This window comes from Coccinella septempunctata, chromosome 4 (genome assembly GCF_907165205.1).
Source record: "Coccinella septempunctata chromosome 4, icCocSept1.1, whole genome shotgun sequence".
In the NCBI taxonomy this organism is placed as follows: Eukaryota; Metazoa; Arthropoda; class Insecta; order Coleoptera; family Coccinellidae; genus Coccinella; species Coccinella septempunctata.
Window position 1 is genome coordinate 10,704,147 of NC_058192.1, and position 16,083 is coordinate 10,720,229.

General features: G+C 36.4%; 1 protein-coding gene and 1 long non-coding RNA gene across 3 annotated transcripts in view; one reads left to right on the top strand and one right to left on the bottom strand.

The window, feature by feature from the left end:
* Positions 1-16,083, bottom strand: part of LOC123310956 (zinc finger protein ush) — a 171,994-nt gene that overhangs the window by 5,206 nt on the left and 150,705 nt on the right. The window lies entirely within an intron of this gene.
* On the top strand, positions 14,230-15,108 carry LOC123310957. Its single transcript, XR_006537414.1, has 3 exons — positions 14,230-14,550; positions 14,617-14,779; positions 14,857-15,108. It is a non-coding gene; the product is annotated as an uncharacterized LOC123310957 (long non-coding RNA).

Below are 16,083 nucleotides of genomic sequence, written 5' to 3' on the forward strand. Positions count from 1 at the left end.
TGCACAACCCCACTTCGAGTCCGACCTGAAAACTGGTTGGTACAAATGCACGGATGATAAGAGAGCAAGCACTACACGAGTCGCGCATGTCGCAGCTCTCTTCTAATGAAGCAGTCCATCAAGCAGCAACCCACGCATTCTTACGGACAGACCCACGGACAAGTGACAGTTATCCAGGGCCCGTACATCACATCTGGACCGAGATACGGAACTATCAACCGTACCATGGTGATCAATAATCATTATAAACTGCTTTGAACCACCTGAGAACAGATGGGACAATAACTATCCAAGTGTCGACTGGTGTTGAAAGATGCGCTTGGTGAATCTCAAACAGTCGGGATGTTAATTGGTCGCTCATTTGTATTCAGCCGCGATACTCGGAAATTAATTGGTTGTTTCAAATATAACGCTTTCGCTGACGCATTTAATTCGTGAAAATCATCGTAGGTCGTTGAAAGGCTGGGTAAAAGTCTCCAGAATTTGTTTCACGAGCAACTACATTTAAATACCAAATTTACAGCTTTTGTGCCTATTTGACTTATTGCGTTATCCTGGTCATATGTTATCTGCAAAAAGATGTTATGTCTCTAAAGACATATCCATATAAAATCGCATAAATTTGCCATGTTCCATAGACGCTGAAGAGGTTGATCTGACAGCATTTGTAATGCTCAGAGCTGCCAGTTGTTGAAGTTTGCTTAGCTCAACTTTAGCTTGCCTCTGATTTATCAAAGCCCCTCAAAGTAAATGGCTGTAGCGAGGGCTGTAGGCTATTATTAGCCTGCAGCAAGTCAAAATTGAACTATGTCTTGACCAGAGTTCACCCTTAATATGTTGTCTCCATAATACTTTAGCTGATAATTAGATAGCAACTCTTCTAGTAATAAATCTGAAAATTTCATGGAGCTCGATGCAGCCGTTCAGTCTTGACAATTATTTAATTGATTCCATCTTTTTGGAAATTTTTCGATAGTCACCTTTCGAGTCTATTATCTCTCAATAAGAATAACCGTAGATGGAAATATGATACATATTCTGAAAGAGCAACTTTTCTAGTAATAAATCTGAAAATTTCATGGAGCTGGATACAGCCGTTCGGTCTTGACAATTATTTATCTGAGTCCATCTTTTTGGAAATTTTTCGATAGTCACCGTTAGAGTGATTTTTCTCTCAATAAAACTAACCGTAGATGGAAATGTGATACATATTCTGAAAGAGCAACTTTTCTAGTTAAAAATCTGAAAATTTTATCTAGCTCTATGAAGCCGTCTGGTCTTGACGATTATTTAAGTGATTCCATCTTTTTGGAAATTTTTCCATAGTCACCGTTAGAATGATTTTTCTCTCAATAAAACTAACCGTAGATGGAAATGTGATACATATTCTGAAAGAGCAACTTTCCTAGTTGAAAATCTGAAAATTTTATCGAACTCGATGTGGCCGATCTATCGATCTTTCTGATTATTACCAGTGGGGCACCTACCTAATGATTTTTTCACAGTTCTAGATGTAGATTTCAAAAACGCTGTTAATTTAATTACCAAAGTTTACCATATTTTTTGTTTGAAAGAGACTCTAAAGAAAGAAAATGAATTCAAAGATATCTTCATAGCATTACCATCATCACATGTTAAAATGATTCGATTCAAGAATGTTCAAAATTTCAATCGACGGTTTGAATGGCTCTCACTGTCATCATTTAATGAAATTATGATGAAATCAAATAGCTATTATATCAGGAAATCGTTTAATCGAACGAAGAATAAGATGTTACCGTAGCAAATCGATTTATTTTGATAAATTGCTGGAGACTTCAACGAGCGGTCAGACGCGAAACCTCAAAGGTTTAATTAGTTCAATTCGAAACCATTTGGAAATTATGTGCAACATTCAATGTTTTTTTACTATTCTGATACTCATTCATCAGCTACATTCAGCACTGGAGCTTGTTACACTCCCTACCAAACTACCCTGTTGTCCATTCGAATTTGGTTCAGTTATAAATTTCGTGAAAATTTCCCATTTTTGACACCTATATTTCACCCCATTGTTCTTTACGGAATGTTGATGTTTCCCGACAAGGGATCACCTTGTATTCTCCCCTATTTTTGGGGTTAGAATAAACCCTGTAGAGACGATGGTGAATTGAAAAAAAAAATTAACTAGCTCACACTCGATTGGAATTTTTAAATCGATTACAAATTTCATTTCCAACATTTACAATAATTAATTATGTTCCAAAACATTCCATACTTCGTCAAAAAGGTCCATTCATGTCATATATAAAGTGTCTACCAGAAACGACCTCTTCATATAAACTTATAGTGAATACGGTCGGCAAGGATTCACTTAATGTTGTCGATTACATTGACTGACAGCTCGTAATGTACTTTGTTGGGCTAGAACCGCTGTTTACATATCGCTCAGACCCGGAGCTATATAATTAATTTCTAGAGAGCCCTGATGTTATCATCCAATCGTACACATACGCGTAAGTACCTACCTATCACGGACTATTACCTATGGAGTGGGTAAATATGATGTAAGGATACCGTTGGGTTGTCCTGGGTCACAGGTTAATTCGGTTTATTTTTTCCTTATCGAGATGCTGGGAATAGGAAATATCTGCCACGTCTAGATTTCAATATGGTACAGAGTTTATGATATCAGCTTAGTGCTTATACACAAGATGCTAAATGTGGGTTTATTGGAGCGTCGTAGAGACTTGGATTTTTGAGATTGTAAAATGCTATAGGAACAGGGTGTCCGAGTTAAAGTGTCCCTATACCTTCTTGTGGAAACTAGAGGAGCTAGAAGAAAAAGTTGAATACAAAACTTGTCTGTAATCGATTGAACTTTTATTTTTTATAACCCACCTTAAAACAGGGTGCTCCGTTTTTTCCCTGTTAGTATCAACTTTCTTATTTTAAATGGAACACCCTGTATATTATTGCATTTTTGAATTCCTTGCCAAATTTTAAAATAACTTTGGTATGACAACCATGATCCTATATAGCACCGATTCTGTGATATTCGACTCTTCCCTCAAATCTTGACAGCTGTAGGTGCTCACTAAAATAGCTGATACTAGTTTTCTAATGAATGTATCGAAACCAAATTTTGCCCAGCTCTTGTCAACATATTGGATTATACGTTACATCTCTATTTTTAGCAATCTGATATACAGGGTCTTCATAAATTGAAGTTAAAAATTCAAATAGAAATTCAATCAAAACTTAATTTTCTCAAAGGACAACCTATATTCTTTTCTTATTCATCATGCAGTGATTACCTACAGCGAGTCAATTCAGAATCCTCTAATCCTCCTAATAAAACTAAAACAAAATAACTTCTTGGTTTACATTATGTCCAAGGGCAACAAACTATTGTGGTTATGCCCAAAGGCCTAATGTACCTACTGAATAATGACATTGGTAACTCTTCAATGTAGTCAAAGTAATAAAATGGGGCATTTAAAAATTAGATTCTATAAGGAGTGCCACAAATTGGTTGAACACCATGGGATCTAGACTATACTGTCCTCATACTGACAGTTGACAGACGTCCCACCTTCAAATCCGACATCATACAGCTGAACCACAAACTCGTTAATGAAGAACCGATAGATGTTAACTGGCAAGAATACGAAATATCCCCTTCGTAACTTGTATTAGAGAAGCGCGCATACACATTCAACAACATACATCACAGTACACATCGCAGGCCGTATCTCTACTCGGCCTACCACGATCTTAATCTGAGCGAGTACACATTCCAAACTCTAATTAAAGATCGTTATCGCCCGCGAGAATTCCCAACCACCATCTTATTAATTCTTAATAACCTTAATCTCGAGCCACATCGACGTTTCGCTATCTTGTTCCGAGTATTGTTTTTCAATTGGATGCATGGGGAGCATGTGGTAGAGAGGTGGGTTTCACACTGTTGCGTGAGCTCTGCGTTACACGCTTCTGGTTGACAGCAATTCCGCAGTTGGAACACACAAGACCAATTTTCCATTACGAGGATGTATTGATATCTAGTTAGGCTAGACCAGTTCAATGCATAAAAAAAAGATTTCGTTACCATAGCAACGAACAATAACTCATTAGAAGTGTCAGTGTGAAGTTTAAGGTCAAAAAAGTAAACCAGAGTTACGCAATGAATTACAAGAAAGAAGATGTCCACTGAAATTGTGAAAATCGAAAAATTGGAGTACCGATCCATCACCAAGTACCTGTATTTGAAAGGGTTAAGAGGTAAGCAGATTCACGAAGATATGCTTAATACCCTTGGTGATCAATGTCCTTCGTATGCGACCGTGAAAAATTGGACTGCAAGCTTCAAAAGAGGTAAATTTTCCATTGAAGATGATGACCGATCGGGAAGGCCAGTTTCTGTGTCAGTCCCCGAAAATATCGATGCAGTTCATAACATGATTTTATCAGACCGTCGAATTGGGCTAAAACGGAGATCTGAAGCACTGAATTTTTCATACGAACACGTTCATCATATAGTTCACGTCAATTTGGACATGAGAAAAACTGCTGCAAAATGGAATTCCCAAATGTTTGAATGTTGACCAAAAGCGTGCAAGGGTAGAAGCATCGCGTTCGATCTGTGCTCGATTTGAAAACGATGTAGACTTCTTAAACCGAATTATTACTATGGATGAGACTTGGGTACGTTTCTACGATCCAGAAACAAAGCAACAATCGATGGAATGGCGACACTCTAGTTCTCCAGGACCTAAGAAGTTTCGTGTCCAAAAATCAGCTAGAAAAGTTCTTGCATCAGTTTTTGGGTATTGCCATGGAGCATTCATGATTGATTTTTTGGATAAGGGTAGAACAATATCCGGAGACTACCTACTATTCGACAATACGGACCACTCTACGGGAAAAAATTAAAGAGAAAAGACGCGAAAACCTATCCAAAGGTGTTCTGTTTTTGAAAGACAACGCCCCTGCACACAAATCTCATGTTGCCATGCAAAAAATTCGTGATTTAGGGTTTGAATTACTAGAACACCCCCCTTATTCACCAGATTTGGCTCTATCCGACTATCATCTCTTTCCTCTACTGAAAAATAGTTTAAAAGGTCGTAAATTTGCTTCCAACAGGAGGTAATAAAAGCTGTTGAGGTCTGGTTTGCAGAACAAGAAGAAACATTTTTTTTGAAAGGTCTAGAGACGTTGCAGGTTCGCTGTAATAAATGTATCCAACTAAGAGGAGAATATGTTGAGTAATAAAATATTTTGACATTGAAATTTTGTTTGGTTCTATAGTAGGCTAAGAATTTTCCAATGTTTCCTCGTATTCGGATACGTGGAGTTGTTGCCATTCAGAGGTCCTGACAATAGTACCATGAAAAACATCAAAGTGGAACCCATAAAGTGTTTGAATCTAAGTAAAGAGTAGGTCATGCCTCTTCAATGGCTTTCTTACAGGACATTGTCACATCAGAAAGCATATGATAAGAATTGGTTTATCAAAAAATGACTAGTGTATCTGTGAGGAGGAAACTCCTGCTCATCTGATCACAGAATGCATCTTTATTGCGAATCTACGCGAAGAAAGTCTTGCACAAGAAAATATGAAGAGGAAAGAGGGCTTAGCTAACTGGAAGCCTTAAAAGATTTTGGAGTTCACTCAGTTCACTGGAGCTCTGGAGCTGGAAAACAAGTTATGGATGACACAGTGGTGAGAACAGCTCAGATTAGGAAGCATAATAATCCTTAGGAAGCAGTTATACGAAACTAAATTTTTATGGTTCAAACTGACTCTTTTCAAATCAGAAGTAGGCTCAATTCTGCAAGAATCCAATATAAGAACAATTCGATATTGCTCGATATCTTGGGATTTCTTCGTTATGTTGATTTTTGAACAATTTCAGGATTACGAGTCGTATTTGTTATTTTTTGTATTTACCCATTATCGGAGTTGACCTAATGCATGAGTCACATCTTATCATAACTTCAACATACATACCATAGAATTCCGACACAATGAATGCAGGGACAGATATCTCCAGCGAAGATTAAAAGAAAGATACGTAGGTGGTATGGCTCCAGCAAGATACGGAATCCTTGCGTAGACCGTGAATCAATCATAGATTAAAACCATTTATAATTGACTTATCTATTTCCTAATTATCGGACTGGGCATTTTCAGAGTGCTTGTTTACCGGCCGTCAAGGATATTTTTAAACTGAATTCCAAGAGTTGCATTAGCCAGCCGAGATAGGACGATAAAGAACTCGCGATATCAATGTGAGGCTTTTAGAGTTATCATTCTCTTAAAATCGAAAATACATTCGCCAGATATCCTATCGTCCTGGACTGTTGATACCAATTATGACTTCTAGAAGGTTTGTGGGAAAAGATTGAAATAAGGGTTAAGTGAGTGTAACATTTCTGTAAGGCGGGATTAGTTTTTCACTCTTTTCCTCGTTATGAACGAAGAAGAATCAGATTTTAGACGCCATGAGAAGAACCCTCAAAAAAAAAATTCAATTTCAGTTAACTTATATTGTTTAATCTAGTGGAGAATTCATGTTTTTGTATATTTTGTTGCTCTGTTAAGCTCGACCCTTAATTTTTCAATTTCATGATCAATTTGAACTCTTACACTGATTTGAGACAATCCTCGAGCATGGATTTCATATACTTTTACAATAGGGCCTATAAATTGTTTTTATACCCATCCTTGGAGATTGAATGTTTATTTTCGATCATATTTAGAGTAAGATTGATATTTTTGTTTTTGGCTGAGGAGTTCGAAAACTTCAGTTCAAAGAAAGTGGAAGACTTCACAGAAGAAAAATTCTTTTGTCATTCGATTGATTTCCTCAAAACTTTCTTCACACTTTAAGCCCAGCTTGAAATTAAATCATCTAAACGAACATATTCTGTAGTTGGACTAAGAATACGTTCTAAATGATGTCACAAGCATCAGCTCAATTATGAAACTAGTTCTGAACTAGAAGCTGAACTAGGTAGAGTTATTTGACCACAAGGTACATGTTGAAGATAGCTGACAAATGCTTTCCGAAACGTTGATTATAATGACCCAAATAGTTTCACAATTCAGCTCGTCTAACCTGAAGATCTATTGTGATAGTGACTAGTTTTTTATGGCATCAATTTGCTAACCGAGTTACCATCAATATTTTTCTTGATATAAACCTGTGAACTAAAATAAGGGTAAGGTAGGTACTTTGAAGAGTGATAATTCATTCGTTGCCCCATTCAGATCTTCACATTAATAGTACCCATATCTCCCCTGCAACCTCAAAGTATGACACTGCAGAGTAGGGCCCTTATCTAATTGAGCTTTCAATAAATGCCGTCCTATATTAGGACAATTCTTCATTATCGATCTGAAAGAGGTTACCACTGTTGTTCGAACGCGGTGAAAAACGAGCCCCATTAGCGGAGATATGAACTATGAATGCATTTTCGCCCAGGATTAATTCAACAAAAAAACGTTATCATTATTGGAGCGGTGGCTGAGGGACCTATTATAAGGAAGGAAGGTCCAAAATGGTAGCCCAGGTGATTAGTAACTCACCGAGGGCGGCACAATGAGACTGATTGAACCCCGTCGAGATACACGCTGGTCACCTCGTTTATGCGCACTTCGGCTGTAAGCAATGCCCAAAAAGTGTCATTAGAGATGTTCAATGAGTATATCGGAGTCGAGTTTAGTAAATCACCCAAGTGGATAATAGCCATTATATGCAAGTAGGATACTAGGGATACTAGGGATTTGTACACAAATCCATTCAAAAATATCTCATTTCCAATAATATCGGTATCTTCGAATTTAAATTCACCTAGTAGACGGATATAATGCTGGCATTATAATAGAAAACCACCAAATTTTTTTCGATTGTCTTTTCTCTCCCATAGAGTATAAACTCAATTCCATTTCTGTCAGTTTTCTGGTTTTTAAGGAGAACATTTGTGTTTCAGGTGTCATCTTTTGGGGGCTGTATCGAAGAAGGGACTGCTCAAAAATAAATTATATGAAATGCAATATATTTCTGGAAATAGTCTTGGTAAATCGGCAAAAAGAGGTTAAAAGGATAGAAGAATAAGGGTACGGTATTGAATGTGCATGTAAAATAATTAGTGTTGGAGTATTCTTTCTGGGGGTAAAACTTATCTAAATGAAACATTCCATTAAAGTTACCATTTGATTTCATTCCAAATTTCAAACCAAGGAATCCACTCTTACAAAAATTTTAATAGTAGATACTAGAGCTCAAAAGAAACACCCTTTTCTTTACCATTTTTTCCAAACCGGCTCGTTTAAAAGATACAGGCTGTTGAAAAACCATAAAAAATGTTATTTTCAGTTCTATCTCACAAACGGTTTTATCGAATGGAATGAATTTAGGAATATGATTCTTCATTTACAGCAGGACCTCTTATATCCGAACTTCAAAAATTTACCCCCCGTTCGGATTAGTAGAGTGTTCGGATTACAGTATAGAGGATTTATAGGGTATTTTTTTATGAAATTTCAAATGTACAAGGTGGGCAAAATTCGTTGTTTATTGAAGGGATCTCGAGAACTATAGCAGCTAGAAGAAAACGGATGACACATTCTCGAGCTCTTTTTTCGTGACTAATCCAAATCTGAAAACAGAATCGGCCTATCATTTTTAGATTTCGAGTTATAAACAAAAATTGAGATTTTGACGATTCCGAAAATTTCTCATGACTTTTTTGTCTTTGAAGTTACGGATCTGAAACTTGAACCTTCTCAGACTCTTTCATACGTAGAATCTACTGACAAAAGATTTTTTTCAAATTCAAAAATATCAGATTCAATAAAAGTTTTCATTTAAAAAAATAAAAGTTCACCTAATGATTCGAAATGAAAAAATATTTTGAGCTCATCAGTGGATTCTACGTGAAAAAGTGCCTGTAGAAGGTTCAAGTTTCAGATTTGTAACTTCAAAGACAAAAAAGTTATGAGGAATTTACGAAATTGTCAAACTCAAACGAAGTATCGTAGGAGGCTGCGGTTTTCACCATTCTTTGTTTCTCCGAAAATGAGCTCGGAAATGTGTCATCCGTTTTCTTCTAGCTGCTATAGTTCTCGAGATCTTCTCAGTAAACAACGATTTTCCCTACCCTGTATATTCATCTATAAACACTACATTCATTGAACTTTTTCAAAGAAATCCAATATTTTAGTTTGCCAGGAGGTATTTAATGACAAATAAGAGCCTGGTCTCGAGGTTCAGTGCGCAACAAACGCACGACAAAAAAAAACGCGGGCGGGTGTCTGCCGTTCGGATTAGAGGGGGTTCGGATTAAAGAGGTCCAGCTGTACGTGATGAATTTTTTTCGAACACAAAATATCACCCACGTCTTCCAGTTTTCTCATTATGACCATTACGTCCCTCGAAAATACCAAAAATTCAAAGAACCCAACTCCTATCGAGTTAGACTCTATCTAATGAATATTTGAGTGTTTGGTAAAATAAAAGTATCTACTCTTCATATTTTCTCGTAAAATGGGCCATTCTCGAGTGATTTGATGTTCAACAATTAAAAAGTATTTGTGATATTTGAAAAATTGGGTACTTTGGCTGAATACAACTCTGTTTAAAAGATCTACAGAAGTGTAGTGCCACAGATTTAGCTAGTTATTCTGAAGGTAATTTTGTTTTTCCAGAGATGGCACAGCTCATTATGAAAACTTTAAATGGCTATATCTTTTTGTCAGGGCCGAATCAGAAAAAAATGGTATGGGCAAAAATTGTTTCTTTTGACCTCAAGAAGCTACTGTTGAAATATGTGAGTGAAAGACTCTTGCTGTAGAGTTGACTCGTTTTACGGGAGTTACCCTCGCACGTTTTTGTCCTGGGTGGCTCTCTGTTACAATCAAGGGTCGTATTTGGACCTGGATTAATGAAAAGTGAAATATCACGATGACTTTAGAAAAAAGGACCACTTGTATTGAAATTTAAAGCGTTTTGTTCCAAAGAAAAAATTGTTACCTTTTCAAATATCCATTACCCGGTCTATATAGAAAACGAGAGTGACAAATCGGCCCCAGATGAGCATAAACGAGGTACATCGATTGCGCGACTGAATAAACCATACCCAACCCCGTTATCTGCTCCGCCAGCGACGCTTCGCCCTTTTAATCATCCCTTAACACATTTCTCACCTTATCTCCCTAAACCTTTAAAAAAGTTTTGCTGGCGAGCCAGATAGCGCGTGAAACGTCTACAGATGACAGAGGTGTGCCCATCGATTTAATTCGCAGATCAATTTTAGATTCCGAACGATTTATAACTTCCTCTTTATTGCGACGACGTCGCGATACCATCTATCGATCACGGTACATTAGCATAAGACCAATAAGACATTGATTTATAATTATGCCGTGTTATTCAGGCGCGAAGAGCCAGATTTGATGGTTTTCCGATGTGAGCGGTCGGAGGAAACATCCACTCAGGATGCGAATTATCTCGTTCTCCGCCGCCGTTTCAGTCATATTCTATCTAAGGGCCAATTTACATTAGAGGACGGGGCGTCGGGGAAGTTCGCCAAGAGGCTTTCGTCGTCGATTTTCCCACCAGTTTTGGGCACGAAGGAATCGGAGATATACAAGGTGATTCATTGGTGAATGGCGTAAACTAAGGGTATATATATATATATTCTTTCGAATGTAAGCAATACATTTTTGGTTATCAAACAATATAGCATATGTATGAGTTTCAGCAAAGGTTAGTGTAACGGGGTACCATACAATTCGGAGTATGATACAAGAGCTTGGGTAAAAACTTTAGTAAAAAACCCTGTCTCCCCGTGAGTAGTGTAGTGATGACAAATTTGTTTACAGAATAAGCTTTTAATTAATACTGAAGGGCTCCTTTTCCATTGATATGAAAATTTCTTTATCCTTTTTCCATTTCGAAATAATATCTGAAACTAAAAAAAGGAGCAGAAAACGAGGAAAAAAGTGAATAATAAAGCTTTCATCAAAACTTATTCGAAGAGTTGATGATGAATGAAGAAAAAATAAATAATCATAGGTGCATAACTTGTCCTTCAATTGCACTGGGAGGAATATCATCTCTGCGTCAAAAATCTTCTGCTGATCTTGGTAGAGGATAACCCTCGTCGTTAGAAATGCCTTCAGTACTCAAATTAATAGCCTAATCTTGCTTTTGACTGGGAGGGTCTTTCCACCAGGTCCAGTCTTCCAAGTGATGATTCTTCTGTTCTTCAGTTGTTCGAGGAACGCTACAGGACCCTTATGTTGGGGAATCATCTCCCATGACTCCCATAGATATACCAGTGGTTATCCAGTAGAAAATTGAAAAAAGGAGAAAGAAATTAAAAAAACTTCTGACACTCCATTGACAACTAAGGGTAATTAGAGGGCACTGAGGGAGTTAGAATAACCCATATTTAAAGGGTCTATATCTCTTTATAATGAAGATACAGAGTGTTGTTCTATTGATTTTGCCAATTACCACCCATAACTTTCGAACCATCCTATATATGTTGATGATATTCTGTACGTTTATTCTCCGCAACACCAAGTTTATACTGACACAGCAACTGAATTTTTTTTGTTCGAGTTTGGCATAGGAAAAACTGATAAGATTGAATCCAAAGGAACAGCGTCTATATCAAAATTCCTTTTATTTGATATGATATTCGAGAAAAGGGGAAAAACTAAAGGGAACAAGGTTTTTCTCATACTTCCGCATGCGATTTTATCACCTGTATAGGATGGTTCGAATATAATGGGTAATGGAAGAAATTGACACAATCAATAAATCACTCTGTATCTTGATTATAAAGAGAGATAGACCCTTCGGCCATTTACCAATGAATCCCCTTGTATATTAATGATATAAGAATGGACTGTCCGCTCCCTATTCGACGCTACAATAAAATCAGGGGGGTGAAACTCCCTCAGTAATGACGTGAACCGAATGAACTGCTGCCATCTCTGAAAGGTCAGCGAATTAATATGAAAAAATGTTAGTTTCCTACGCTGATAATTCTGCGCATGAACTAGAGTGACTTTGTAGCATAGACTAAGTTAATCTTTGATTCTGCGCTTGTGTGTGAAATTGATATGTCAAATGATCAACATTCGATTTCAAGTTTGTTTGTTCATTTTATTACAAGTTTTCGTTGGGAAGAAATATTGTTGTGTACCTAAATTCAAGAGCAACGAGTAAAAGTGAAAGAAGAGAGAAAAAATTGCCTGTTCTTATGGTTCCTTATAGAGTTATCATAGAGAATGAGAGTTATGGTTGGCATAATTCTTCAGAAGCCGGACTATTAGGAATTCGAGGATTAAATCTTTCCTGATTTCGTAGGATGTAGTACCAAAGAAGAGGTATGATTTTCTCATGAAGCGCTTGAAATCTTGTCCAAATTTGAGGTATTTCAGCTCATCAGATTCGGTGGACGAGTTCAGGGGCATGAGAATCTCTGAGACCGACTTTCATTGAATTGCAGATCTATTATTTATATTTGATTATAGACTTTCAATACTGTATGTTTGTTTGACTATTCATGTAATTAGTGCTATGCTATTTACCTATATATGTGTGTGTGCATTCTGATAATGTGAAGTATTGTTGTAGTATCTGATGTTTCTATATCTCTGTACTGACCTGTGAAAGCATAATGTAGTGTGCAATTCATCAATAAATCTCTCTCTCTCTCTCTCTCTCTCTCTCTCTCTCTCTCTCTCTCATAAAAGATAGATAAGTTTCATTTAACTGATTTTTGTTTATCAATCATATATTCTATTGTTTTTCAATTATCATATGTGAACATTTCATCTAATAAATTGTATGTATGAACTCAGAGTATTATTTGTTACATAGTTGTCTCCAAATAAAATAAAATAAAATTACCTTATCAAAGCGTAAAGGGGGCTCTCGACAAATTAATCGAGATTAGTTTGCTGACGTTTAAGAGATGGCGCTTTTCTTCGTAACAAAATTTTATCTGAGAGTTTCCCATCTATAGTGTTTATCTATGAATAAAATGAAAGAAAAATGTGAAAGAGACTACCGAAAATGCGGCCAGTTGTTGTCATTTTCTAGAATTTTGATTGGTTCATCTATGTCTCTTGTCTATGAAAAAAGCCGCATCATAGCTTCCTCTCTTTCTACAGAGCAGACACTTTCATGCGGGTATTGCTTAGTACATTCTCTATGTCAGTGATCTATATAAAAAAGATTTCCAATGGGTTGAACTACTGTGCAAATGGCCTACAGCATATGAAACAGGGGAAAAACTGGCAATCTCCGAACATGTTTCTTTCAGGGCTTCGAGTAGACTGCAGTGTGGTTATTCGGCATTATTGAAGCGCGAAAAGCCAGATTTGATGGTTTTCCGATGCGAGCCATCGGAGGAAACATCCACTCAGGATGCGAATTATCTCGTTGTATTCCTTTTGAAAAGGCGAGAGCCGAGGGCGTTCTGCCACTTCGACTTGACGTGCCGTATCGCGCGAGGATGTGTCGACTTTGACGGCTCGAAACGAGATGACTGACGCAATACGATATCTTCAAAGTCAAAGCACTCTTAATTGACAATTGCAGCTATGCGTTTCCAGTGGTCTTCTTTTCGTGGAATCCTGCCGGTGTTGGATTTCCGCTTTGCTGGCAAGACAATAATCTTTGAATCTGTCGGATGAATTTTTACTGCCATGAATTAATGACGTGTGCATATATGGAAGGTTTAGAGATAGGGGAAGTATGATTTGAATGTCCATATCAAACTTCAACCACACTTTGTGAAGACAAGCAAACCAATATAAACACTGGTCGTAATGGTAATGGTAATTATCTTCAACTAACTAGAGTGACTTCTTTTGCTTTTCTTCTTCTTCCTCCTGCTTTTAATATAGGAATACTTCCTGTTAGTTTAAATCAAACAGAAATTAAAATAGAACTAAAACTTTGGGAGAAGAATATGTATCTTCGATAAGACCTTGGCGCCACTATTCACTTAGATAAGTCACATAATATAAGTGTTTGCTCTTTCAAGAATCTGAGGGTTTTTTTAACAGATAACAACTAGATTGATACTAAATGCCGTCTCAACCATTGAACTAAAGAAAGAAATGGAAGGGACCCGCAGTTCAGCAAATCGGCAGAAAGTGTGTCCAAAAGTGTGGGAGTGAGAAAGACTATTGGTGGGTATCCTTTCTCTCTCTTTTAGATGTTTTGTTTACATCAATCAGCTGACGGTTTTGTTGATTACTCAGTTTAAATTAGTTTTTGGGATGATTTCTGTTGTGTTCAATTGGAAACGAGATCTAAAAGTGTTCAGAATGCTAAAACTCATGATTAATATTCGCTTGAAACAACTCAAATAAATCGGGGAATCCCACTCGAAAACCTTTAAGTATCTGGATTTTCGGTTTCTGAGAAATATGGATCTAGTGAAGGGACAGATTACCTTTACCTGGCCACCCGAAGAAATTAAAAGGGTTGAAACTGTCTGAAAAGACCTCTTTCGATTTTAACTGTCCTCTGAGTAAGTAATCTTCAGAATTGAAGTTGTGAATTTGTGGTATAAAGTTTTAGAGAAAGTATTTTATAGGTTTTTGTGTTTCTCAAATCATTGTTGTCCCCATCAACATCAGTACTGTTTGCAGTCACGCAAAATTGGTAAAACTCAGAATCTTGTTAGAACGATGGTTGTAACAAGTTGCTAAAGGATGCTCTAATGAGCAGAACAAAAATGAGGCAAAGAGTTTCCACAGGTAGGTTTATTTTAAATATTTTCATTATGAGATCCCTTTTTGTGACATCAAAAGCATTATATATTACTTTATTTTAGGTTTCCTTTTAAACGCCCAGATATTTTGGAACTTTGGATTACTGCTGTAGGAAGGGAAAATTGGTATCCCTCAAGGTAAAGTAGAATATGTGAAGATTACCTTCATAATCCAAGTTATACAAGAAATATATTGAAACTTGATGCTGTACCAAGTGTATTCAATAATATCCCAAGACATTCAAAGATCATGGAATACTTACAGTTCCATCACTCTTCATATACAACTCACTGTGTTATGTGCATCAGAAGTGGAAGAACTTTCTGAGAGAAGTGAAAAGGTTGCTTTTAAATGAAACTATATATTCTATAGAAGAGTTCTTATGGAGAAAGAATATGTGATGAGGATTGTTTTTTATTTTTATTGTGTTTGTATGCATGTTGTTACCACTGTGATATTTTATATTTCTTTATTACTGTCGACACCATTTGTAATATTAATTGCAAACGAAGATCCATCTAATCTAATCTAATCCGATGAGAAGCAGAGCGCATGTAAGTTTTCGAGTGAATTTAAATTATTTGAAATCAATAATTTTCTTTTTCATTGTACACTTTAACTGAAGATATATATAAACTATTATATATATTGTATATAATAAAAATATAGAAAGAATTGACACTTGTTTTTTTTTGGACAACGCTCCTTAATTAACTTAAAATTCAGTATAGTAGAAGGAAAATACGTATGTTCAACATGTAGATTAGAACCTTGACGAGTTTCACATGATTATATTCTTTCACAATATGCTAATCTAGTTAAAATCAACAAATTTTTGTTCTTTTCATACAAAAAAAGACTCATTAAATTCCGTCTGCACTGCTCTGAAAAATATGATCAACATCGCAAAATTAATTCAGAAAACGTCTTGAATTGATGAAAAATATGATTCCAATCATCACAGTTCGAGAAACGAGTCCAAAATTTCAGATATCCCCATCTCATTGTTGCAGGTATTTGGCAAAAAAATTATTAAATTCCTTCTACACTACTATGAAAAATATAATTCACATCGCATATAGGTTATCTATGATCGCATAATTAACTCAGAAAACGTCCTGATTTGATAAAAAATACGATTCAAATCAGAAAAACGAAACGTCAAAAATTTAAATTCAAACTTTAATAGGTTATCTCTCCTTGCGCAAGTACAGAGAGAGAACGATATACATCCAATTGTCTATTTCAGTCGGCCTCACTTTTGCTGACCCGAGAGTCCCTTCCATTTC